Source organism: Hyla sarda, chromosome 7 (genome assembly GCF_029499605.1).
Source record: "Hyla sarda isolate aHylSar1 chromosome 7, aHylSar1.hap1, whole genome shotgun sequence".
Classification (NCBI taxonomy): Eukaryota; Metazoa; Chordata; class Amphibia; order Anura; family Hylidae; genus Hyla; species Hyla sarda.
Genome location: NC_079195.1, coordinates 144,069,862 through 144,097,181, shown reverse-complemented (window position 1 = coordinate 144,097,181; position 27,320 = coordinate 144,069,862). Strand labels below are relative to the sequence as shown.

Sequence of the window (27,320 nt, the reverse complement as noted above, 5' to 3'; positions counted from 1 at the left end):
GATTGAATCTGTTCAAAAAAGCATTTACTCTGACTAAACACACAAATCATAAGAATAATTTAGGATCGGAACAAAGAATGCTATAGGAACCATTCATCTCTTCAGCAGCAACAAATAGCGCAGGATGCAAAGAAAATGATTTCATATTCTGAAATTAAATTGCATGGTAAAACAGTACATCTTAAAGCCTTCCATAAATGCAGAGGGTGTAGAGGTAAGAAGATTTGTTTGCAATTACCTATGTGCAGCAGAATTTAATGAAGTCATGTCATATATTTAAAGCATAGTTACTGAAGCAAAAAGAGAGCATTTATGCCAACCTCAGAAAATAACATTTTATGTTATCCCTTTCAATCCTGAGAAGTTGTTAGACAATGCAGGGAGATTTTAACCAGGTTTTTTTTTTTTTTTTTTGTTTTTAAAGTCTTTCATGCAAATACAGTGCGTGGAATCTAGAATTCTTTGCTATTTTTGTGTGACTTGATAACATTATTTAAAATCTTTTTTTTTTTCTTCTTCTTCTGTTGGACAGTATATAAAATAGTAGCCATATAAATTATGTTTTGCTGAAGTGTAAATCACATTTCACAGTGCTTGCTACATTTGGTTGTAAATGTTTTTTTTTTTGTGTTTTTTTTTTCCTAGTGAATGTGTTAAGAATCAAATAAATCCTTTTATGTTGATACGTCTTAGTTTGAGTGATTTTCATTGTTTGAAAAGTGGGTTACAGAATGAATCCTTAGTAAATGGGCACTGCCTTAAAATTATGATTTTTTGCATACGATACAGCAGGTTAAATAAAAAAAGATTCATAATTTACTACATGTAAAAAGAAAAATATTTTTGTTACTTTTATGGCCTTACAAATCTGGCCACTAGGGGTCTCCCTTCTGGTCCAGACTGCATTCTGTCTGCTTGAAAGCACAGACCTTGGTCTCCTGCCAGTCCAGCAGGAGACTAAGGTCTGTCCTTTTAAGCATACGGAATGCAGTCTGGACCAGAAGGGAGACCCCAAGTGGCCAGATTTAGAAGGCCATGGAAGTAACATAAAAATACATATATATTTTTTTTTACATGTAGTAAATTACAAATCTTATTTATTTAACCTGCTGTATCATATGTAAAAAAATCTATTTAATGACCGTGCCCATTTCACCCCTTTGCGGCCAGAGGTTCTCTTACCTGCTCTGGCCATGATCCCGGGGTCTTCTTCTCTTGTCTGAGATCAAGCATAATGCTGATCAGTGCTATGCATAGCACTGTTCAGTATATGTAATCTGATTGCTAAAAAATAGTCCCCTATGAGGACAAATAAGTTGTAAATGCTCACTGCACACCTTATTACATTCCGTTAGGGGTGTAGTTTGCAAAATGGGGTCACATGTGGGGGGGTGCACTGTTCTGGCACCACGGGGGCAATGTAAACTCACATGGCCCCTGACTTCCATTCCAAGTAAATTCTCTCTCCAAAAGCTCAATGGCGCTCCTCCTCTTCTGAGCATTGTAGTTCGCCCACAGAGCACTTAACATCCACACATGGAGTATTTCCATACTCAGGAGAAAATGCCCCCCAAAATTTGTAACTCAATCTCTTCTATTAACTCTTGAAAAAAATGGTAAATTTGGGAAAACTGCATTTTAGTGAAGCCGTCAAACACCTGTGGGGTGGTAAGGCTGACTGTACCCCTTGTTACGTGCCTTCAGGGGTGTAGTTTACAAAATAGTATGCCATGTGTGTTTGTTTGTTTTTTTGTGGTTATGGAACCATAGGGGTTTCCTAATGGCGACATGCCCCCTAAAAACAATTTCAGCAAAATTCACTCTCCAAAATCCCATTGTTGCTCCTTCGCTTCTGAGCCCTCTAGTGCACCCACAGAGCACTTTACGTTCACATATGAGGTATTTCCTTACTTTTTCTCCTTTTTACCCCTTGTAAAAATTCAAAACTGGGTCTACAAGAACATATTAGTGTAAAAAATTGAGATTTTGAATTTTCTCCTTCATTTTGCTGCTATTCCTGTGAAACACCTAAAGGGTTAACAAACATTCTGAATATCATTTTGTATAATATGAAGGGTGCAGTTTTTTATAATGGGGTATTTCTAATATGCATTTATGGGTTATTTCTAATATGAAGACCCCACAGATCCACTTCAAAACTGAACTGGTCCCTGAAAATTTCCAATTTTGGAAAATTGCTGCTGGATTTTGAAGCCCTCTGATGTCTTCCAAAAGTAAAAACATGTCAACTTTATGATGCAAACCTAAAGTAGACATATTGTATATGTGAATCAATATATAATTTATTTGGAATGTCTGCTTTTCCTTACAAGCAGAGAGCTTCAAAGTTAGAAAAATTTGACATTTTCAAATTTTTCATGAATTTTTTTTTGTTTTTCACAAAGAACTGATGCAAGTATCAGCGAAAATGTATCACTATGATAAGGTAGAATATGTCACGAAAAAACATTCTCTTAATCAAATTCATAAGTAGAAGCAGCCCAGCGTTATTAATGCTTAAAGTCACAGTGGTCAGATGTGCAAAAAATGCTCTGGTCCTTAAGGCCAAAATGGGCTCGGTCCTTAACCCCTTAAGAACGCAGGAGTTATTTTATTTTTTTTTCCTCATAACCTTCTAAAAATCGTAACACTTTCAATTTTGCACATAAAATTCCATATGATGGCTTATTTTTTGCGCCACAAATTCTACTTTGCAGTGACATTAGTCCTTTTACCCAAAAATCCACCGCAAAATGGAAAAAATTCATTGTGCTACAAAATTGAAGAAAAAATGTCATTTTGTAACTATTGGGGGCTTCATTTTGTACGCAGTGCATTTTTCAGTTAAAATAACACATTAGCTTTATTCTGTAGGTCCATACGGTTAAAATGATACGCTACTTATATAGGTTGGATATTGTCGTTCTTCGGAAAAAAATCATAACTACATGCATGAAAATTTATACGTAAAAAATTCTCATCTTCTAACCCCTATAACTTTTTTTTATTTTTCCGCGTACAGGCCTGTATGAGGACTCAGTTTTTGTGCCGTGTTCTGAAGTTTTTATAGCGGTACCATTTTTGTATTGATCGGACTTTTTGATTGCTTTTTATTCATTTTTTCATGATATAAAAATTTACCGAAAATACGCTATTTTGGATATTTTTATAGTCCGGACATTTCCGCACGTGGCGATACCACATATGTTTGAGTTACCCCCCTTTTCCCATTAAAAAAAAGTGTAAATAAAAACAAACTTTTATTTGGGAAGGGGTTAAATGACCTTAATTAACGTTTTTGTTTTTTTTTCACTTATTTTTTGCAGTGTTATAGCTCCCATAGGGAGCTATAACACTGCACACACTGATCTTTTACCCTGATCCCTGCAAAGCATGGATCAGCGAGATAAGGGCTCGATTGCTGAAGCCTGTAGCTCAGGCTTGGAGCAATCAAACGCCGATCGGACGCAACTGAGCAAGGTAAGGGTGTCTCCGCTCGCGTCCTAGCTGATCGCGATGTCCCGATAAGCCCGACTGAGCTGGCGAGAAGCGTTTACTTTCATTTTTAGACTCTCGCCATTTGCCCAGGGTCCCGGCTATCGCTAACAGCAGCCAGGACCGACATGGTGTTATCCCCTTTTAAACACCGGGACGGGGCGTACAGGTACGCCCTTTAAATTTTTTTTTATAATAATAAAGCAGATATGTGTGTGTGTGTGTGTGTGTGTGTGTGTGTGTGTGTGTGTGTGTGTATATATATATATATATATATATATATATATATATACCTTAAATATAAAAAGAGAAGACCTGACTCATCAATGCCCAGCCTAAACCCTTGGACCTAGAAACCTGAATTTTTGCACAGGTGTTGTTTATAAGACGTAGACAAGGAATAAGAGGATTTTTTTTCGAAATACCACCCTTAAAGGAGTACTCCAGTGGTTAATTTTTTTTTGTGTTTTTGCAATATACATGTTATATGTTTTGGCGGCATGTATGTGTTTTTCTTTCCTGTTTGTTGGGCAGGAAGTTCTGTAGTTCAGATGGTTTTCTTTTACTGTTGTCCACAGTTCTGAGTCTGTTGTGGACAAGATGTCACAGCTTTTTTTTTTTTTATTTTATTTTTTTTATGTCTGCATGAGAGGAATAAGCCACTCATCCAGCTGAGTACACAGCTCCTCACTTCCCCTCCCCCCTGCTCTGTATTCTGAGGACGCAGGTCTAAGGACCTCACAGAGAAGATGTGTTATCTGAAGGGGAGGATGAGAAGGTGCACGGGCTGGGGATGTATGGACTGCAGGGGAATAAATCTCATACTGGGAATGATCACTATGGCGGAGATTTATCAAAACCTGTGCAGAGGAAAACTTGCCCAGTTGCCCGTAGCAACCAATCAGATTGCTTCTTTCATTTTTCACAGGCCTTCATAAAAATGAAAGCAGCACGCTGATTGGTTGCTATGAGCAACTGGGCAAGTGTCCTCTGCACAGGTTTTGATAACTCTCCCCCTATATGTGAAGGGGGAGGCAGGGACTCCTGAATGACATATACTGGGAGTTGTAGTCCCTGTTGTGTGTGTGTGTATGCTAGTGGTTACAAACCAGTGTGCCTCCAGCTGTTGCAAAACTACAACTCCCAGCATGCCCTGACAGACTTTGGGCATGCTGGGAGTTGTAGATTTGCAACAGCTGGAGGTACACTGGTCGGAAAACACTGTTCTAGCCTATTCAGCATACACATCATGTTACACCAGTGTTTCCCAACCAGTGTGCCTCCAGCTGTTGCAAAACTACAACTCCTAGCATGCCCAAAGGCTATCAGGGCATGCTGGGAGTTGTAGTTTGGCAACACCTGGAGGCACCCTGGTTGGGAAACACTGGTGTATGCCCTACAGGGGTGTGATGAACTACAACCCCCAGGAGACTAGAAGCATGCTGTTGTTATACCACAGACTGAAGACTCCTGAATGACACATGCGAGTTGTAGTCCTGTTTGTATGTGTATGCCAGTATATCCCATCCAAGGCTGATTATATTAGTGTGCTGTGTATAAGGGGGGTGACCCGGGAAAATAGTAGGATGGGTAAAGGGCAAACAAACAAAAAAAAGGAGCCGCCCCAAACCAGCAAGGCATGTGGCATGCTGGGATTTGTAGTTTTCAGCACAGCAAGAAACAGGAAATAGAAGCAAAGATAGGAAAACAAAGTGGGGGATAAAAAGACGACAACAATGAACGGAAATAGAGTAGGCTAAACAACAAGAATAGAAATTAAACAAAACAAATAGGGTAAGTCAAAAACGCAAAAACACGTTGACCACCGGAGTACCCCTTTAAGGGGATGAAAAGGGGGTTGTGTTTTTTTTTTTTTTTAAGTCCCATACAAGTCTATGGGAAATATGTTACTGCATAACTTCCAAACAGCTAGAGATATTTCGATAATACTTGGTCACATGTTACTTATATGTCCACTTAAAATATAGGATAGTTAATTTAACCCTGAACTACCCCCATTTGTGGGGGTCAGGGTTTTTGTTTAAAGTCCTATGCAAATCAATGGGAAATGTCTTAAATTTTGCTTACCTGAAAATTTCAATTCCTGGAGTCCGTAGGCAGCACAGTATGGGTTAAACTGGTCCCCCTGGACTTGTCAGAAGAGATACACAGCATAATTAAAGCATTAGCATAATTAATGAGCTCCTCCTACACACCATAAATACCCTCCTATAACCACACACCACAGAGTTGGTTTTAAAGCATGATTTATTAGGGTGGGATCCCTGTGCTGCCTATGGACTCCAGGAATTGAAATTTTCAGGTAAGCAAAATTTAAGACATTCCTGGCATTACTTCTTGAACGCTTCTTCCAACACTGTTTTGCCTAGGGCTGGAGAAATCCAACCGGTAGTGCTGCATAAACGTAGTTGGAGTTGCCCAGGTAGCTGCTCTGCATATTTCTTGTAGAGAGACATATGATACTTCTGCCCAAGAGGCTGCAGTTGCTTTAGTAGAATGAGCCTTTATATCTCTTGGAGGATCCAGTCCCTCCATCTGGAAACAGAAACTTATGGTTTTCTTTATCCAATTTGTAATTGTAGATTTTGCAGCTTTCGCTCCTCTCAATTTCCCTCCAAATTGTATAAACAGATGTTCAGAGCATCTAAATGGCTGCGTTCTGGCGATGTATTCTAGAACTGATCTCCTTACATCTAGTTTGGAAATTTCTTCCTCTTCCGAGAGGGCTGGCAGGATGATCTCTTTTCGGGACATAAGGATGTCTGCCGGTCACTTACCATTCCTCGCCCGCCGCGCGTCCTCCTGCGGTCTTCCTGCGATCCTCCGCCTCTCTATGGTTGTACGCACGGGACGTCCCGTGCGTACAACCATAGAGGCGCAGGAGGACTGGAGGAAGACGCTCGCCGGCCGGAGCCTGGTAAGTGACCAGCGGCACGTCATCTTCAGTGTTCCGGTCACCGCTCCTCCGGTCCCGGCACTTACTGCTATGGTCCATAGGCCATAGCAGTAGATGGTGACCCCGGGCCGGAACACTGTGGGGGGGCCAGTATACAGACATACAGCCTCCAGCCATACACTGTATATGACTTGAAGCTGTATGTCTGTGGGGGAACTATACTGCCAACTATTGTGGGGGGGGGGGAGCTGCCTACCATTGTGGGGGAACTATACTGCCAACTATTGTGGGGGGGGGGAGCTGCCTACCATTGTGGGGGAACTATACTGCCAACTATTGTGGGGGGGAGCTGCCTACCATTGTGGAGGAACTATACTGCCAACTATTGTGGGGGGGCTATACGGCCAACTATTGTGGGGGGGAGTGGCCTACCATTGTGGGGGAACTATACTGCCAACTATTGTGGGGGGGGAGCTGCCTACTATTGTGGGGAACTTCCTAATATCGTGGGGGGGAAGCTGTCTACTATTGTGGGGGAGCTGCTGCCTACCTAATGTGGGGGAACTACAAGGTACCGTACATCATGGTAGGAGGGGTAGTCTTATACTGCGAGTATATCCCAAACCCTATATTTTAACTGTGAAAGTTGGGGGTCGTCTTATATGCCCAGTCATCTCATACGCCGGCATATACGGTATATGTGAGGGGCACATGTCGGGGCATTATATGTGGGGGCACATGACAGGGGGCATTATATTGTGACTGGCACAGGACATGGGGTATTATATATAGGGGGCACATGTCAGGGGGGCATCATATATGAGGGGCACATGGCAGGGGGGCATTATATGTGGTGGCAAATGACAGGACCCCCCCCCCCCCCGTCTTGTGCCCCCACATATAATAAAAACTTTTTGAAACTAAAAACAGTGTACCATCCTATGTATTTTCGGTTTTAAAAATGTGGCTCTCAAAATAAATTTCAATCGTGATTTTGGCAAGATTTGGCTCAGTTGAAAAAAAAAAGGTTGCCCAACACTGGGTTAGACAAAAGAGAAGTATCCTCAGATGGAAAGTACGACTTCTTTACCAGCTTTGCCACTGGCAAATTCACCTTTGGTGGGTTATACCAAGAAGTGGTAGCTTGTGATGAAAGTTTATACACAGACCTGAACCGTGACCCTACATCCACTCGCTTATCAGGTTTTTCCCAATTGGTTTTAAACCACTTATTCACTTCGGGATGAGCTGGGAACACCTTATCCCCTGATACCGGGAAATAATATAAGCTCTCCCTAGGCAGCTTGCCTTCAGTAGAACGGTCAGACTCAAGCACATGCTTTACAGATTTGACCAGGTTGTGCATATCATCCTTATGGAATAAATAGTAATCTTCTAGTGCCTCTTGTTATTCTACTGAAGAACAAGATCTAGAGTCATCTGAGTCTGATGGGGAAACAGCACGGTGATGAATATTGCGTTTCTTCGCTGGTGCAGCCTCTTCCGTCAAAAAGGCTGCTATACGCTTTTTAAACCAGTCAAAGAAAGAGTCAGCCTCATCTCCAAACCTGTGCTCCTCCTCAGCAGGCTGAAAATTTTCGGAACATTCTTCACAAATATCCATCTCTGCATTATCTGGTAATGGTTGTGAGCAGGATCTGCACTGCCTGTGTTTAGATTTCCTGATTCTTTTCTTTCTCATAGTTGCGTCAGCCATCTATAATACAATATATATATATATATTCCATAGAACCAGGAAATCAACACAGGAAAACATGTACTATAATCATAAGTATATCCAGATACGCTAAATTGTGAAGGGCCATAAAAACTCCACACAACTATATATACATATATGGAACATATATACACTGGGCCTAAAGTCACTTCACAGTACCTATCCCCATATGTACACTCTGTTACTTCACAGTAACTACCCAATACTTATTAACAGACTGAAGACACTTCACAGTGCCCATAACATGTCCTGGCATTGAATATGTAACAAGGTGAACAACATACCTTACTTTCCCAGTGTGCCCTGCTGCCCGGCTTCTGTTTTATTACCTTCCCGGGAGCCGTGCGCTTCGCACCAGCGGCGCTCTGTCCCCCTCTGCCGACGTCACTTCCGGGCCGCCAGCACCACGCGCAGGAAGCCTGAGCCCCGCACTGTGTTATTCGTAGCTTGCGTACCTGTCTGAGGGCATGACAGTGTGCGCATTCCAGAACTTCACAGTACCAGCTGCTATACGTCTTGGCTCCTGCTTCTGCCTCCCGTTAAGAGGACTTCCATAACCAGAAAAAAAAGGCTTCACAGTACCTGCGGCTGTTATCTGTCCTTCATTTTGGCTCCTGCTTGTGCCTCACGGTAGGAGGACTTCCATAATCAGAGCAAAGCCTCAGTACTTCACAGTACCCCTAAGCTCCTTTGTCTCACATAGGACTTCACAGTCTCCTATGTAGATATCCAAGGACTAGCTAATGTCCTGTATAATACCATCGGATATACCTAAGAGAATGTGAAAAGGATAGGTTATAGTTATAAGTTTGTAACAAATATCTCTTCCTGAAAGCCAGAAGAAAAAAAAACTCTGTGGTGTGTGGTTATAGGGGGGTATTTATGGTGTGTAGGAGATGCTCATTAATTATGCTAATGCTTTAATTATGCTGTGTATCTCTCTTCTGACAAGTCCAGGGGGACCAGTTTAACCCATACTGTGCTGCCGTAGGACAACCAGGAATGTATATTCCCACATAACTTCTGTACAGCTGGAGATATTTCAATACCTGGTACACATATTACAGGTCAGGATATGAGGACGGGGTGGGAGGTTGGGATAGAAGGTCGAGATAGGAGGTTGAGATAGGAGGATGGGATATGAGGACTGTTGTCAGTATATAAGCAGCGCGAGAAGGCAGGTTCCCCTGCGCACAGACTCGGTAAAATTCCTCAGAGGATGTCGATCTTCAATTCCCTGAAACAGCAGATGTTTTGGGTTGTTTGGATGCCTGTAGACTTTACCCAGAGCGGCCTCATTACTATAGGATCGTAAAAAGTTAATCTATGTTACCCCAAATTTAATTCAAGCTAAGCCGCGGGCAAAAGCTAATATATATATAAAGGAATCTCGCTGCAGCACACAGATGATGTGAAAAAAAATTTGTGGTTTATTCCACTGCTTGAAAAAGACTAGGTGAGCCTGGTCTAAACGTCTCTTGCTGTGAAAACACTTTTTTACGGAATAAACCACTAATCTTTTTTCACCTCATCTGTGTGCTGCAGCGAGATTCCTTTTTTGTATACAAATGGTGGGCTCTTGACCACAGCCCCAGAAACTGCGAGCACCGAACAACTATTTGGCATTTTCAGGTGTGCTACTGTCCACTCGACAAGATGAGGTCTCCCAAAACTTATGAAAAAAAAATTATATAGAAAAAATAGGGAACCTTTAAAACATGAAATTTTATTTCGTCCTTGTTAAAATGTTTGAAGTAGAAAAATTACTTGATTATAAATGTAAAAACTATGACCGCCACCAGTGTATAGGAATGTCTATACTCCACATTCCTACTTGCCGATAATATTTATCTTGCTACAAACAATGTCCATAATTAGTCCATGTATTGTTGTCCATGTACACACACAGCGTCTTTTCCGTATGCTGATATAGAATTGTGTTCCACTAGCACCCTGTTCACATTGCCACTGTAGATCATGAAGGGCTGCGATTTCACTCCGTACTCAACATTTGATCGTAGTTGAAGTGCAAAGATGCTCGACATGATTCTACAACAAATGTTTAACCAGTGTACGGCTGGTTATAACCATACTTGAGTGCTTCAAGAGAACAAAGGTTGTATTTGTTCATTGAACGTCTTTAGTGTCCTTACCAGCCCTTAGGGACTACGTTATTGGTACAGGTAAGTAGACATGTTTTAATTCATTTCCGGATAGACTCTGCTATTATTAGATGTTAGTTCAGACTAGATGATGCGTTTAATTTATCTTTGTATGTATATTGCATCCACTGTATTCCAGCATAGAAAGAACTAATGGACAATTTGTGCAGTATTTACAGCAGTTTTGACATCGTGCGTAGAGTATTTATATATTGATGTAGCATGTAAAAAGTTGGACCATATTTATTGCAGCCTATAGACATAGCTAACAGGTCCTTACTCTCTAGGTGGAGTTCTACTTACGGGTAAGTGAAATTTTTTTTTTTATTGATTCAGAGGGTGGGGGAGGGGCCCGCCCGGTATAGCGGTATGGGCAAAAATCCATACCGGTATACCGCCCAGCACTACGGTGGGGTGTGCGACGCGGTGCGGGGGGGCGCTCGCGGTGCGGCGGATGGGGGGGTGCTCGCGGTGCGGGGGGCGGGGCATTATCAGCTTATCGGCAAGGTAATTGCCGATACCGATAATGCCCAAAATCGTGATTATCGGCCGAAATATCGGCCATACCGATAATCGGTCGATCCCTAGTTCTTTCTATGCTGGAATACACTGGATGCAATATACATACAAAGATAAATTAAACGCATCATCTAGTCTGAACTAACATCTAATAATAGCAGAGTCTATCCGGAAATGAATTAAAACATGTCTACTTACCTGTACCAATAACGTAGTCCCAAGGACTGGGAAGGACACTAAAGACGTTCAATGAACAAATACAACCTTTGTTCTCTTGGAGCACTCAAGTATGGTTATAACCAGCCGTATACTGGTTAAACATTTGTTGTCGAATCATGTCGAGCATCTTTGCACTTCAACTATGATCAAATGTTGAATACGGAATGAAATTGCAGCCCTTCATGATCTACAGTGGCAATGTGAACAGGGTGCAAGTGGAACACAATTCTATATCAGCATACAGAAAAGACGCTATGTGTGTACATGGACAACAATACATGGACTAATTATGGACATTGTTTGTAGCAAGATAAATATTATCGGTAAGTAGGAATGTGGAGTATAGACATTCCTATACACTGTTCATAGTTTATACATTTATAATCAAGTAATTTTTCTACTTATATTGTGATAAGGTGGCAAGGAAAGGGTGTATTTCCTTGGCTCACCCTGAAGAATCTCTCACCTGCTTCTTAAAGGAGTACTCCAGTGAAAACCTTTTTTCTTTTAAATCAACTGGTGGCAGAAAGTTAAACATATTTGTAAATTACTTCTATTAAAAAATCTTAATCCTTCCTGTACTTATTAGCTGCTGAATACTACAGAGGAAATTATTTTCTTTTTGGAATGCTCTCTTATAACATCACGAGCACAGTTCTCTCTGCTGACGTTATAATAATGCTTTATTTATTGTTGTCCTTAGTGGGATTTGAACCCAAGTCCACAGCACTGCAAGGCAGCAGTGCTAACCACTGAGCCACCATGCTGCCCTTAGCATACATCTGCTATGCATGGTTGCTAAAATGGACAGAGATGTCAGCAGAGAGCACTGTGCTCGTGATGTCATCAGTGTTCCAAAAAGAAAGGAATTTCCTCTGTGGCATTCAGCAGCTAATAAGTACTGGAAGGATTAAGATTTTTTTATAGAAGTAATTTACAAATATGTTTAACTTTCTGCCACCAGTTGATTTAAAAGAAAAAAGGTTTTCATCGGAGTACCCCTTTAAGTAATGAGGCAGCAGGGAAGGGAGGTGTATATAATAGGGAGAGTCAGTCGAATCTGTGCTCTCCCTTGGAAACAGTATGCTGGCTGTTAGAGGGGGAGACACATGGGCCCTGTTTAGGTAACACGCAGAAGGCGCTGCGAGTGGTCCAAGTTCGGCTGTGAACTGGTAGTAAAACAGGTTGCAGGTGGCACAGGTTTTTAACTGGATGAGGGAAGCTCACCAGTTGATAAACAGGGCATGCTAAGAGTTATAGTCAGCGACCAGATGGTCTAGGTCTTTATTTTGTTCCTGTTTAAAGGAGTACTCCGGTGCACACTTTTTTCATGTTATCCCGTCCGGGCTGCAAAATAAAAGAACACGCACTTTATCTTACCTGCCAACGAGCAACGAGTCTGGTACAGGTGTTCGGTCCCCGGGCTGTATTCTTCTTACTTCCGGTTAGCCCGGCACGTCACACGGAGCTTCAGCCTATCACCGGCCGACGCGGGACATCGCTGCGGCAAGTGATAGGCGGAAGCTCCGTGTGACGTGCCGGGCTAACAGGAAGTAAGAAGAATACAGCCCGGGGACCGAACACCTGTACCGGAGCTCCGGGGGCTCGTTGGCAGGTAAGATAAAGTGCGTTTTCTTTTATTTTGCAGCCCGGACGGAATAACATGAAAAAAGTGTGCACCGGAGTACTCCTTTAAGTTTTGTTTTTACCTGCAACCTGTGGAAATAAAGCTGGCAAGGAGACAGTCTTGTATGAGGAACTGTGGTCTGCTGTGTTATTGTGAGAAACGTGTCCCGTGGCAAGTGACCAGGACGATCCGAGAGCTAATCCCTGAGACGGTTCGTCACATTTTGGTGGAGGATGCGGGCACGCTGTTGCTAAGGGCAACCAGAGGACAAGGTGCAGTAAACATGTTGCTAGGAGCAACCCCCTGCAAGATCGCAAGTCGGATGAGCCCAGCAGAGGAGTTCAAGTACAGGATGATGTCTGTGGAGGAGCGTTGCTAGGGGCAACAGATCGAGATTTTTTTTTTTCTGGGAAAAAGGACGACATCGGTTGCTGGGGCAACCGACGTGGGCCACAACAAAGCCGAGGTCCCGTGAGTTGTTGGTGGGCGGAATCCCACTGTGGGTGGACTTGGATTGTTGCTAGACTGTATCTCGGATTAAGCCGGAAATAATTATCTTTGTGAAGTCCCGCCCAGAGCCCGATAAGACTGTTCAAATTGCCTTTGATACATGTTTTGGGGCAGTAAGCCATATGATGGAGGTATTTGCGGAACTTACAGTTGAAATTGTACTGGGCAGAGACTTTCCGTATTTCTGGCAGCTGTGGGATGCTGAGAGTGCACCTGAGAGTTCGCACCCAAAGGTTCCGGAAGTAGTGAGGACTGGGGTGTGTCTACTGGACTGTATGAATGGTGCTGTATATTGTGAACCCATGAAGGCTGATAATGTTTTTCTTGTAACACTTATGTTAATGTGTTCTGATGTAAAGAGTACTGTTGCCACCTCTCGCAGGACAAAAGAAAACCTGTGTGAGCTGGAAATAGGTTAAAAGATGATGGTTTTGTTAGATCCAAAATGTGTAATAAGTCTGGTAAAGACCAGCTGCAGAAAGCCAGACCCTGCTGTAATGTCTATACAAGCCAGTATTTGGGGTTATAAAACAGTTAATGTGTGTATTTCTACTCCCTATGGTACCGCAAGTCACAAGGTAGCAATAGAGCCTACCTAAGAGTATGAAGTAGTGCTGGGGAAGGATTTTCCGTTTTTTTCAGCAGTTGTGGGAAGATAGTCAGGTGACTAGAGCAGGAACACCTGATAGGCTCAAAACACTTGATTTGCACCACATAGGAGGGGGACAGTAACGGGGGACTTGGAGTGTCAGCAGACCCTAGGTAGATCTGAGGTGGGAGTGTGCCAGACCACTAGGGGAGCTGAAGAACAGTCCGCGAGTCAAGTTAAACAGGTGACTGGAAAAGAAGCTACGGAGATGGCTGTGGAAAAACCAAAACTCCGGAAAAGAATAAGGTGGAGCTGGGGGCTGCGCTTACGGTCACCGACAGTCCTAAGTGAAGAACATGTGGCGTCTGAACCAGAGAGAGGTCATAACCAGGAAGGTCGAACTGCTGGACCAAATATTGTTGCAGACCCAGGAGCCCTAGTAGTTTTTGCCAGGCCATGGAGAGACTGACAAGACAAAAGAAAAGCCTGCCAAGAAGCCGAGAGACAGTTCAGAGGAACTGTTTGGGAATCACCCGGATTCGCTGGTGCCAAGAGCCATTGAAGTTGTTGCTAGGGGCAACAAACTTACCGTCAAGGGACTGCCGGTCCGACGGGAGTGTTCAGCGAGAGTCTCCAGAGTTGCCAACGTGGGGGGAGAGGAAGAGTGCCAGGTGTCGATGGCACCTGTTGTTGATGATGATGACAAGGCAAAAGTGTCCGCAACCCCGAAAAAGGGGAAGACTTCGTCTAGAGATGGAGATTTGCTGGGTCGAGTGTCTGACAGAGGACCAGAGGATGTCTCAAGGTCTTAATAGCGAGAGTGAGGAGACCGCTGTCAGTAAAAGGTCTCGGAAAAGACGAGCTGGCCTTGGGAAAAAACTGGAGCAGATCCAGAATCTGGAAGAATCCCTGCAGATGGTTTCTGTGAAGTTGACTGAGAAAGAAAAAGAGGTACATCGCTTGAAAGAGGAGAGGGACAAATCGCTTGCTGACTTTAAGAAAGAGCAAGAAGCGAGGCTTCAGCTGGAAAAAGTCATGGAGCACCACAAAAGTGAGTTTGTGGCTCTGCAGGATGAACTGTCCTGCTCCCAGGGTCTTGTGACCAGCAAGGAGGGTGGAGAGTCTGGCCAAGCGGATGTCATTCCAGGAAGAAGTGAGTCTTCTACATGGTGCATATTAGGCTCTGCGGAGTGATCACAAGGCTAGGCTAGGAGCCATGGAAAAAATTGAAAAAGAGAAGAATGAAATGAAGATGGAAGTTGATGCTCTAGCCAGCAATCTGGAGTGTCTCTAAAGCTAAAAGACAACTTGAGGAGGAAGTCAAGGTGAAGAATGTCCTTGCACATGCTCTTCAATCTGCTCGTCATGACAATGACTTGCTCCATGAGCAGTATGAGGAGGCCCTGGAACAAGTTGAGACTCTGAAACATGAAAACCAGAACTTGCAACAGGAGATCTCAGATCTATCTGAACAGATTGGTGAGAGTGGAAAATGTATCAATACGTTAGAGAAGACCAAGAAAGAGTTGCTGGACAGTGAGAAGATGATCTCTGCACAGCTAAAGAGTGAGCAGCTGAAATATATAAAGCTGGAAGATGACATGAAGATCTTAAGAGAGCCTGGAAGCGCAGAACGAAATGCGCAGAAGGTCCCACGTAGCTGCCTTGGTTTTGCTGGGAGCGCAACTCTACGAGCAGGTGGCTGTGCTGACAGACAGTGAACAGTTGAGGAAACAATTGCTGTCTTCATAAGATACTGTCAGGGACAGAGTTACTTGACAGTGAGAGGATGAAGTCCGCTAAGCTCCAGTGTAAGCAGCGAAAATGTGAGAAAAAGGAAGAGGACCGGGAAGTTCTAAAAGAGAGCAGAGACCAAGCTATGGTGGAATTGGCTCAAGAAAGGCTTCTAGGGCAGAAGTTACGGGATACAGGGATGCTTTCTCTAAAGCCCGGTAAAAAGTCCTCTAATGCTAAGATTCAGGTGAAGCCCTGTAAGAAGTCCCATGAAGCTAGGACTGATGTAACTCTGAGCGCTCCGGTCCCTGCTCCTGGACCGGAGCGCTCACTGCGTTTGTCCCCACAGAGTGCCCCGGTCAGACTCACTGACCGGGGACACTCTGTTTCTGTCACCGGCGGGGAGCAGTCCGTGCTGCGGGATGTCCCCGCGCGCGTCCCATCCTCACTTACCCGCACCCGCTCCGACCCTCTCCTCTGCTTCCCGGTCACGTGGTTCCCGGCACACGCGTCCCTGCACTATAGGGCGCGCACGCGCCGGCTGTGTAAAATTTAAAGGGCCAGTGCACCATTGATTGGTGCCTGGCCCAATTCAATAATAGCTGTTCCTATAAATGTATCTTGCCCCTTCCTCCCCTTGCCGGATCTTTGTTGCCATTGTGCCCAAGAGAAAGCATTTACTGTGTACTCCTTGCCTGTTGCCGAACCTGTTGCTTACGACTACCGCCTCTGAATCTGTGCTGCCTGCCCTGACCTTTTGCTACGTCTGACTACGCCTCTGCCTGTCCCTTCTGTACTCTGCCTTTCTCAGCAGTTAGTGAGGTTGAGCCGCTACCGGAGGACACGACCTGGTAGTTGCCGCAGCAAGACCATCCCGCTTTGCGGCGGGCTCTGGTGAAAACCAGTAACTACTTAAAACCGATCCTCCGGTATGGTCCACACCATTCCCTCACTGACACAGGGGATCCACTTCCAGTACCGCTACCTGCTACCAGTCCGGATCCTTACAACTGAGCTGAAACCTGGTGGGAAATCCTCTGAAGTGGAGACTAAGGAGAAGTCAGGTGGGAAATCCTCTGAACCTGAGCAGACCAAAAATTTTGAACGTAATGCTGAGGCAGAGAAATCCACTGAGGCACTTAGCTCGCAAATTTGTCTCCGCCGGCGGTCAAATAGCTTGGACCGTCCCACAGCGATAAGGTGGCCTCATTGGGATGGACCCTACACTGTGAATATGCCTCTGTGTGAACAGTTCAGTAAGCATGGCAGGATCTGGAACATCCAAGACACCTTATATACACCTGGTAGAGGTGGGTGGGGTGCAAGGCCAACATGGAGGTAGCCACTCCCCCGTATGTGTAATACAGACAAAGAATAAGTCAGCCAGCACTTTAGTTGATACCAAACTATTATATGGACCTGGCCTACAGGTGCACGCTACTAGGCTAAATATACAGCAACAGAAGAATGCAGCAGCACACTGCCAGCACAAGGATATAGGTGAAACATGAACATGCAGATAAAACATGGAGAGTGGCTACCTCCATGTTGGCCTTGCACCCCACCCACCTCTACCAGGTGTATATAAGGTGTCTTGGATGTTCCAGATCCTGCCATGCTTACTGAACTGTTCACACAGAGGCATATTCACAGTGTAGGGTCCGTCCCAATGATGCCATCTTATCGCGGTGGGACGGTCCAAGCTATTTGACCGCCGGCGGAGACAAATTTGCGAGCTAAGTGCCTCACTATCTCATAGTTTCACATTTGCATCTATTACACCATAGCTGTATAGCCTCCATGTTTTATGTGCATGTTCATGTTTCACCTATATCCTTGTGCTGGCAGTGTGCTGCTGCATTCTTCTGTTGCTGGTTACCTTTATGTCTACTTTCTTTTCTTTGATCCTGATTTTCCCCCTTCTCCACCAAGGATATTGCGGCATATCTTTAATATCCCCTCCCACCTTTCTACCAATTTCCATATAGACATCATTCCAATATTTTCGAATTTCAGTGCACCCCCACCACATATGGTATAAATCAGCATCCTGCTCCCAACACCTTGTGCAACTAGAGTCCAGTCATTTCCCCATTTTGTGCAGTGTCTTAGGGCGATAATAGATTCTATGTAGGATCCATATTTGCGTTAATCTGTGATTACTATTAAATGAGCACCTATTTACATTCCTGTATATCCTAACCCATTCCTCCTCTCCGATCTCCCCTAAGTCTCTGTTCCATTTTACTTTTGAATTTAGTCTTTTCTGTTGTCTTTACTACCAGGTGTTAATAAAATAGGAAAGAAAAAAATAGTAGCAAATTTATATAAACAATTTTTTCTAGTAGATCCCAGAGATTCTCTACAATGAAGATTTCCTTTCTCTTTGGTGGCCAAGAATGCATATCTAATTTTAGCTTATTCGTACCATGCTTTTTCTTCCAAATCAAACTTTTTTTAAGGTCCTCCTATCTAATAAGCTTACCCTTAGAAATGTTCCTAATTCCCTTCTCTTCTATATTTTTTAATGACCGTAGTTGATAGAATTCCTCTATCTTTTTATTATGCCATATTGTAGATATTTCCAAACTATGTTGGACTCCCATGATCTTTTTAAGCCTTGCCCAGGTCATGATCAAACAATCCACCCCTGGGTTTTTCCTGTACTCCCCCACTTCCATTTCACCAGATTTCAAAATGTCGAGTATATTTTTAGACTTCCCTTGGAAACCTTTGAATACTTATCTCAACAATCCATCATTCCACCAATCAATAAACCAAGCAAGTTGGGTGGCTAAAAAATAATTTTAACCCCTTAAGGACCAAGGACGTATGAGTACGTCCTTGGTCCCGCTCCCGTGATATAACGCAGGGTCCCACGGTCATCCCGCATCATATCATGGCGGGCCCAGGGTCATAGTGAAGCCGGGACCTGCCGCTAATAGCGTGCGGCACTGATCATGGTGCCGCGCGCTATTAACCATTTAGCCGCGCGCTCAAAGCTGAGCCACGCATCTAAAAGTGAAAGTAAAAAGTGATGGTTAGCTCAGGGAGCTGTTCGGGATCGCCGTGGTGAAATCGCGGCATCCCGAACAGCTGTACTACAGGAGGAAGGTCTCTAACCTTCATTCCTGCAGTCCGATCGCCGATTGAATGCTTCAAGCCTGAGATCCAGGCTTGAGCAATCGCCAAAAACACTGATCAATGCATCCCCATGGAGAAGCATTAAACACTGTTAAAGATCAGTAAATGCAATGTTATAGTCCCCTATGGGGGCTATAATATTGCAAAAGAAAAGTGTAAAAAAATCATTAACCCTTTCAATTATCCCTTCCCCTAATAAAAGTTTGAATCACACGGCATTTCCAATAATAAAAAAAAAACAGTGTAAATAAAAACAAAAATAAACATATGTGGAATCGCCGTGTGCGTAAATGTCGGAATTAAAAAAATATACCGCTAATTAAACTGCACGGTCAATGGCGTACGCGCAAAAAAATTCCAAAGTCCAAAATAGCGTATTTTGGTCACTTTTTATATCATGAAAAGATGAATAAAAAGCGATCAAAAAGTCAAATCAATGCAAAAATGGTACCGACAAAAACTTCAGATCACGGCGCAAAAAATTAACCCTCATATCGCCCTGAACACGGAAAAATTAAAAAGTTATAGGGGTCAGAAGATGACAATTTTAAATGTATAAATTTTCCTGCATGTAGTTATGATTTTTTTCTGAAGTAATACAAAATCAAACCTATACAAGTAGGGTATCCTTGTAACTGTATGGACCTAGAGAATAAAGATAAGGTGTCATTTTTACAGAAAAATGTACTACGTAGAAACGGAAGCCCCCAAAATTTACAAAAATGGCTGTTTTTTTTTTTTCAATTTTGTCGCACAATGATTTTTTTTCCCGTTTTGCCGTAGGTTTTTGGGTAAAATGACTGATATCATTACAAAGTAGAATTGGTGGTGCAAAAAATAAGCCATAATACAGATTTTTAGGTGCAAAATTTGAGGAGTTATGATTTTTTAAAGGTAAGGAGGAAAAAACGAAAGAGCGAAAACCGAAAAATGCCCGGTCTTTAAGGGGTTAATGTCGGGAATGATAATCCACCTTTATCTTTTTGTACACAAAGGTATTCCACCTTTATTCTTGTATACTTCCTCCCCCAAATTAAGGAGTTAAAAATAGCAATAATTTGCTTAAACAGTTGATCTCCACACCATATGGGAGTCCTACAGAACAAATATAGCAGTTTCGGAATTATTATAGCTTTTATAATCACTATATGTACAATTTCTATATTTATCTGTTTTAGAAATTGGTAGCTTATTCCAGGCTATAGCCTTCCTTTCCACTTCCCTTATCACAGGAAAGGTATTTAATTGATGGAACTCCTGTACACTCCTCGATATCTGTATCCCCAGGTATTTACATTTTTACTACGGGGTTGCCCAAATCTATACCTTGTCCTAACTGCATCAAAATTGATTTTTCCCAATTTATGGTCAATCCTGAGATTTTCCAAATATTTAGATTTTTTTCCATAACCATGGGCAACAAGGTATGAAGGTCTTTAGATAGAGCAGAAGGTCATTCGCATATAGGGATATTTTATCCCTTTTGTCCCCTGCTCCAAAACCTATCTTTGGATCATCTCTAATCTGGGTTGCTAGAGGTTCAATAAACAGAGTAAACAAAAGAGGGGAAAATGGGCATCCCTGTCGGGTCCCCCGAGAGAGGGAGAACCATCTTGAGGAGTCTCCATTCAAGTCCACACTTGCTTATGCGTTGTTATACAGTATTTTCACCATTTTAATAAATTCCTCCCCTATGCCAAACGATCTCATTGTCCCCTACGAGTATTCCCACTCCACCCTGTCAAATGCCTTTGCCGCATCCAATCTAGAAAAAAGGGGATGAGAGAGCGCTTCTTGGTGTAATAAAAAGGGGGGATCCTCAATGTAAAGATAAAATGAGAAAGCCGCTCACCAAAGGTGGTTGTGTAGCAACATATACAACAATGGTAAACGCATCAAAGGAGAAGGTATCCGCAACCCTCCAGCTAGGCAATGGTGATCAGTCGGTCTGGCTTCAGGGAGAACGCCAGCTCCACGTGGCACAGGATGCAAATGGAAGATCAGTTAAAAGCAAGGTAGTTTATTTCCGAAGATGCAACCCGTTTCTCTGCGGGAAAGCAGCTTCATCAGGCATAACAGGGAACACATGAGATGATGTTTTATAGGAATAGTAATTAGCTACGTCAGTAAAGACAGAGGGAGGGGATATTTAAAATAAGAGGAATAGTGCAAAACATATATTACAAAAATACATGCAATTATATGCAATACAAATATATATGTATAAATAATACATTTGAGTAGCTGTATTATTCCAGTGATGCAGATGCAAATCAAAAGATGTTGCAGTATCTTGTAATACCTTTTTTTATTGGACTTGATAAAGGGAGGAATCCCAAAAGCTTGTCTCTACAAAATTCTGGTAGTCCAATAAAAAAGTTATTACAAGATACTGCAACATCTTTTAATTTACATATGTATAAATAAATATACCAATGTGAAGGACGCAGTATAAACACATTCTGACACATACAAAAATAGATGAAATATATAACCAATCTCTAAATCCAGAAAATGAATACTGTCAGTGCAAAAATTAAGGGTGAATTATAAACCCCACTTATTGGAATTGAGATGAGTAACAAAATCATGAGCATGAAAGTGTCCCGTGGAAGCAGGAGAAAAGAAACCTCGTTGCGGCCCTCGCTTGGCAGTGGCTTGTGGTAGCCAGAGGAGGTGTATATATCCTCAGTACAAGTAACCGATATGGACAGGTAAAATATGAAAACGAAGTGCAATTTATTCGTCAAATAAAATGACGGACTACACTTTGTGAGGGGCAAATCCCCTCTTCATCAGGTCCAATAATCTGGCAGCACTACATGGCATCAATATATATGAAAAAAGCCCGCGAACCACGGGCTGATAGAAAAACATGGACAAGCAAATCCAAGTAGTATGTAACATATGAAAAAAGCTTCCGTAAACAAAACAATCCAGCAGCACAATATATAAACATTACTCCTCTGAGAGGTGTATACAAATATATATAAAAAAAACAAATACAATATTTTTTTTTCCTATGGGTAAAAAAATATATTGTATAAAATATATTACTAAATACATTTTTATTATTATTTAACCTGTTCAGGACACTTGACGTACGTGTACGTCATGAAGCCCTGGTACTTAAGGACCCATGACGTGCAGTTACGTCATGGGCAGTTCCGGTCCCCGCCGTGCGCCGGGCAGGGATCGGACCGGGATGCCTGCTGAAATCATTCAGCAGGCATCCCGTGCAAACGCCCAGGGAGGTAATTAGAGCCCCCCATGTTGGCGATCGCGGAAAATCGCAAGTGAATTCACACTTGCGATTCTGGGTCATAGACCCGGAATATAAGGGGGATCGCGGTTGTCTAAGTCACCTACGATCCCCTAAAGGGATAGGAGGGAGGTGGCAGAGGTGCCACCCCTCCTATCCCTGCTATTGATTGCCAGAAGCGACGACCAATAGCAGATCGGGGGCGGGAGGAATAACTTTCGTTTTCCCCGTCCTGCCCACCCACAATAGGCGGGGCAGAATGGGGAAACGACAGGGACCAGCGATGAAGATCCACTTACCCATCCGGGCGGGCGACGGAGATCGGCGTGCGGCTGGATCGTACGGAAGCTGGTGAGTTGCTTAGCAACATCTGGAGTGTACAGTTTGAGACCACTATAAAGTGGTCTCTAACTGTTGCCCTCCAGATGTTGCAAAACTACAACTCCCAGCATGCCCAGACAGCTGTTTGGGCATGCTGGAATATGTAGTTTTGCAACAGCTGGAGGGCTACAGTTAGAGACCATTATACAGTGATCTCTAAACTGTATCCCTCCAGATCTTGCCAAACTACAACTCCTAGCATGCCCAAACAGCTGTTTGCTGTCTGGGCATGCTGGGATTTGTAGTTTTGCAACAGCTGGAGGACCACAGTTTGGAGATCACTTTGCAGTGTTCTCTAAAACTGTAGCCCTCCATATGTTGCAAAACTGCAAATCCCAGCATGCCCAAACAGCTGTCTCGGCATGCTGGGAGTTGTAGTTGTGTACCTCCAGGTATTGCATAACTACATCTCCCAGCATACCCTTCGGCGATCAGTACATCCTGGGAGTTGTAGTTTTGCAACAGCTGGAGGAACACTGGTTGGAAAATACTGAGTTAGGTAGCAGAACCTAACTGAAGGTTTTCCAACCAGTGTGCCTGCAGCTGTTGCAAAAGTACAACTCCCAGCATGCACCGTCTGTCAGTACATGCTGGGAGTTGTAGTTTTGAAACAGCTGGGGGTTTGCGCCCCCCCCCCCCCATGTAAATGTACAGGGTACATTCACACGGGCAGGTTTACAGTAAGTTTCCTGCCTCAAGTATGAGCTGCGCCAAATTTTTTGCCGCAGCGCAAACTCCTAGCGGGAAACTCACCGTAACACGCCAGTGCGAATGTACCCTAAAAACACTACACTACACTAACATATAATAAAGGGTAAAAAAATACATATACACCCCCTTACACTGCCCCCCCCCCCCAATAAAAAATAAAAACGTATTGTACAGCAGTGTTTCCAAAACGGAGCCTCCAGCTGTTGCACAACAACAACTCCCAGCATTTCCAGACAGCCACTGACTGTCCAGGCATGCTGGAAATTTAGCAACAGCTGGAGGCACCCTGTTTGGGAATCACTGGCGTAGAATACCCCTATGTCCACCCCTATGCGATCCCTAATTTAGTCCTCAAATGCGCATGGAGCTCTCTCACTTCTGAGCCCTGTCGTATTTCAAGGAAACAGTTTAGGTCCACATATGGGGTATTTCCGTACTAAAAAGAAATTACAAAATTTGTGGGGCTTTTTCTCCTTTTACCCCTTATGAAAAGGAAAACTTGGGGGCTATACCAGCTTGTTAGTGTAAAAAAATAAAAAAATTTACACTAACATGCTGGTGTTGCCCCATACTTTTTATTTTCACAAGCGTTAAAAGAAGAAAAAGACCCCCAAAATTTGTAACACAATTTCTCCTGAGTATGGAAATACCCCATATGTGGGCATAAAATGCTCTGCGGGCGCACAACAGGGCTCAGGAGTGAGAGCTCACTATGTACTTTTGAGGCCTAAATTGGTGATTTGCACAGGGGTGGCTGATTTTACAGCAGTTCTGACATAAACGCAAAAAAAAGAAATACCCACATGTGACCCCATTTTGGAGACTACACCCCTCACGTAATGTAATAAGGGGTATAGTGAGCATTTACGCCCCACAGGTGTCTGACAGATTTTTGAAACAGTGGTCCGTGAAAATGAAAAATTTAATTTTTCATTTGCACAGCCCACTGTTCCAAAGATCTGTCAAACGCCAGTGGGGTGTAAATACTCACTGCACCCCTTATTAAAATTCTGTGAGGGGTGTAGTTTCCAAGACAGGGTCACATGTGGGGGGGTCCACTGTTCTGGCACCACGGGGGGCTTTGTAAACGCACATGGCCCCTGACTTCCATTCCAAACAATTTTTTTTCCCAAAAGCTCAATGGCGCTCCTTCACTTCTGAGCATTGTAGTGCGCCAGCAGAGCACTTGACGTCCACACATGGGGTATTTCCATACTCAGAAGAGATGGGGTTATAAATTTTGTGGGGCATTTTGTCCTATTACCCCTTGTAAAAATTTTAAATTTGAGGGAAAACTAGCATTTTAGTGAAAAAAAAAATCTTTTACACCTCGGACTTTAACGAAAAGTCGTCAAACACCTGTGGGGTGTTACGGCTCACTGGACCCCTTGTTACGTGCCTTGAGGAGTGTAGTTTCCAAAATAGTATGCCATGTGTTTTTTTTTTGTTTTTTTTGCTGTTCTGGCACCATAGGGGCTTCCTAAATGTGACATGCCCCCCAAAACCCATTTCAGAAAAACTCACTCTCCAAAATCCTGCTGTCGCTCCTTGCCTTCTAAGCCCTCTACTGCGCCCACCGAACACTTGACATACACAAATAAGGTATTTTCTTACTCGAGAGAAATTGGGTTACACATTTTAGGAAGATTTCTCTCCTTCTACCCCTTGTAAAAATTCAATAACTGGGTCTACAAGAACATGCCAGTGTAAAAAATGAAGATTTAGAATTTTCTCCTTTAATTTGCTGCTATTGCTGTGAAACACCTAAAGGGTTAACAAACCTTTTGAATGTCATTTTGAATACTTTGAGGGGTGCAGTTTTTATAATGGGGTCATTTGTGGGGTATTTCTAATATGAAGGCCCTTCAAATCCACTTCCAAACTGAACTGGTCCCTGAAAAATTTCGATTTTGAAAATTTGATGAAAAATTGGAAAATTGCTGTTATACTTTGAAGCCCTCTGATGTTTTCCAAAAGTAAAAACATGTCAACTTTATGATGGAAACATAAAGAAGACATATTGTATATATGAATCGATATATAATTTATTTGGAATATTCATTTTCCTTAAAAGCAGAGAGCTTCAAAGTATTTTTTCATCAAATTTTTGAATTTTTCACCAAGAAATTATGCAAGTATTGACAAAATTTTACCACTAACATAAAGTAGAATATGTCACGAAAAAACAATCTCTGAATCTGAATGAAAGGTAAAAGCATCCCAGAGTTATTAATGTTTAAAGTGACAGTGGTCAGATGTGCAAAAAATGGCCGGGTCCTACAGTGAAAATTGGCTGGGTCCTTTAATACTGGAGGCTTGTACTATGGAGAGAGAACCATTTATGATATATATAAAAAAAAAAACAAGCATAATATAAAGGAGGCATATTATAAGGGAGCAGAATAGCATAATATAAAGAAGGGATATTATAATATCATAAATGGTTCTCTCTCCATAGTACAAGCCTCCAGTATTAAACTAAAAAGGTGCAATGAAATAGCTCATAAAAATAATTCACCACACCTCAAACTATCTACAACAGGTATCACTGTGGCCGGAGATGGTATGGGAGACCACAGGTAAAACCACAGGATTCACCTTAAATAATAATAAAAATTCATTTAGTAATATATTATTTTATACAATATATTTTTTTTCCCTATGGGTAAAAAAATATATTGTATAAAATATATTACTAAATGAATTTTTATTATTATTTAACGGGAATCCTGTTGTCTCCCATACAATCTCCAGCCACAGTGATACCTGTTGTAGATAGTTTGAGGTGTGGTGAATTATTTTTATGCGCTATTTCATTGCACCTTTTAAATTTAATACTGGAGGCTTGTACTATGGAGAGAGAACCATTTATGATATTATAATATGCCTCCTTTATATTATGCTTGTTTTTTTTATATATTTGTATACACCTCTCAGAGGAGTAATGTTTATATATTGTGCTGCTGGATTGTTTTATGTAAGGAAGCTTTTTTCATATGTTACATACTACTTGGATTTGCTTGTCCATGTTTTGCTTTTGCTTGGATTTGCTTTGTCCGTGGTTCGTGGGCTTTTTTCATATATATTGATGCCATGTAGTGCTGCCAGATTATTGGACCTGATGAAGAGGGGATTTGCCCCTCGCAACGCGTAGTCCGTCATTTTATTTAATGAATGCATTGCACTTCGTTTTCTTATTTTACCTTTCCGTATTGGTTACTTGTACTGAGTATATATACACCTCCTCTGGCTACCGCAAATCACTGCCGAGCGAGCGCCGCAACAAGGTTTCTTTTCTCCTGCTTCCATGAGACACCTCTCCTCCGACACGGGATCACCTTGGGCAGCTCCCGGCTCTCTACCCGGAATCGGGTGACACGCTTGATTAGATGTTGTACTCTGCGTACAACATCACCAGGTTAGCAACATTTCATACGCATTATCATTACTGATTCCTATCAGAATAATGGCACAGGTGGCGCCTCCTGTCTGTCTCTCCCTCCCTTCTTTTTTTCTGTTATATGTGTAAAATCATGAGCATGGGATTCAGAACCTGTCCATAAAAAGAACAGGTCGTCTATAAAACAACAAAAAAATAAAAGGGGAATAGATCAGAGACTGTGCTATGTGGAGCGCTTCGAAAGACCCCATAAATAAATTAACGTAACTTGGGGGAAGCGCATCCCATAGCACAGGTTCTGATCTGTTGATAGACAGTGCCATTAAATGAAAATATATTGTGTTTAAGAATAAAAGATTGTAAAATAAATTAAGCTTGATCAGGATGTAAAGTGGAATCCTTACATAGGAGTTCTTGAATCACCATCAGGCCGAGGTCAGTATTAATATTCGAGTATAGAGAACATACATCTAAAGAAAGAAAAGCAAAAGTGGGGTGTAAATTAATATCTTGAAGTTCTGAAGTTAAAGGACATCTGCAGTGCTGGGCAAAAAAACTTTTTTTTACCTCATTTAATAGGTCCTTTCCAACGATGTCTCCCCCATCAAAATTGGCCCAGTCGTTCTCCCGTTATCAGCACATGAATTACTGAGGACAAGTGAAAGAAAAACGACATCTCCCATCATGCCTTGTGCTTACTTCCTGTAAGCTGCTGCCCTCCCCCTGTTCTATCCCCCCGAGCAAATTATTATATTGTAACGCCCACATCTCCCTCCCCTATGCATACACCCTCCCCTTCTGCTCATCTCCCCCTCCCCATGCTGGCTCCTGTCCAGTGATGAAGCAGCTGCCTCCGTGCTCACTGTAGTGTGGGGAGTGAAAGTAAAAATGGTAAAAAAAAAAACATAATTG

General features: G+C 42.6%; 1 protein-coding gene and 1 long non-coding RNA gene across 3 annotated transcripts in view; one reads left to right on the top strand and one right to left on the bottom strand.

Moving 5' to 3' along the window:
- Positions 1–680, top strand: part of GHITM (growth hormone inducible transmembrane protein) — a 71,621-nt gene extending 70,941 nt beyond the window's left edge. Inside the window, exon 9 of the mRNA XM_056530931.1 lies at positions 1–680. This exon is cut by the window's left edge and continues 218 nt beyond it. The gene's annotated coding sequence lies outside the window, so the exon portion shown is untranslated.
- LOC130282569 (uncharacterized) overlaps positions 1–26,880 on the bottom strand; it is a 148,231-nt gene extending 121,351 nt beyond the window's left edge. Inside the window, exon 1 of one of the 2 annotated variants that reach the window (XR_008846452.1) lies at positions 26,813–26,880. This is a non-coding gene — a long non-coding RNA (uncharacterized LOC130282569). The remainder of the gene's footprint in view (positions 1–26,812) is intronic. The other variant, XR_008846451.1, reaches the window with a different exon arrangement.
- Positions 26,881–27,320: the final 440 nt, after the last annotated feature.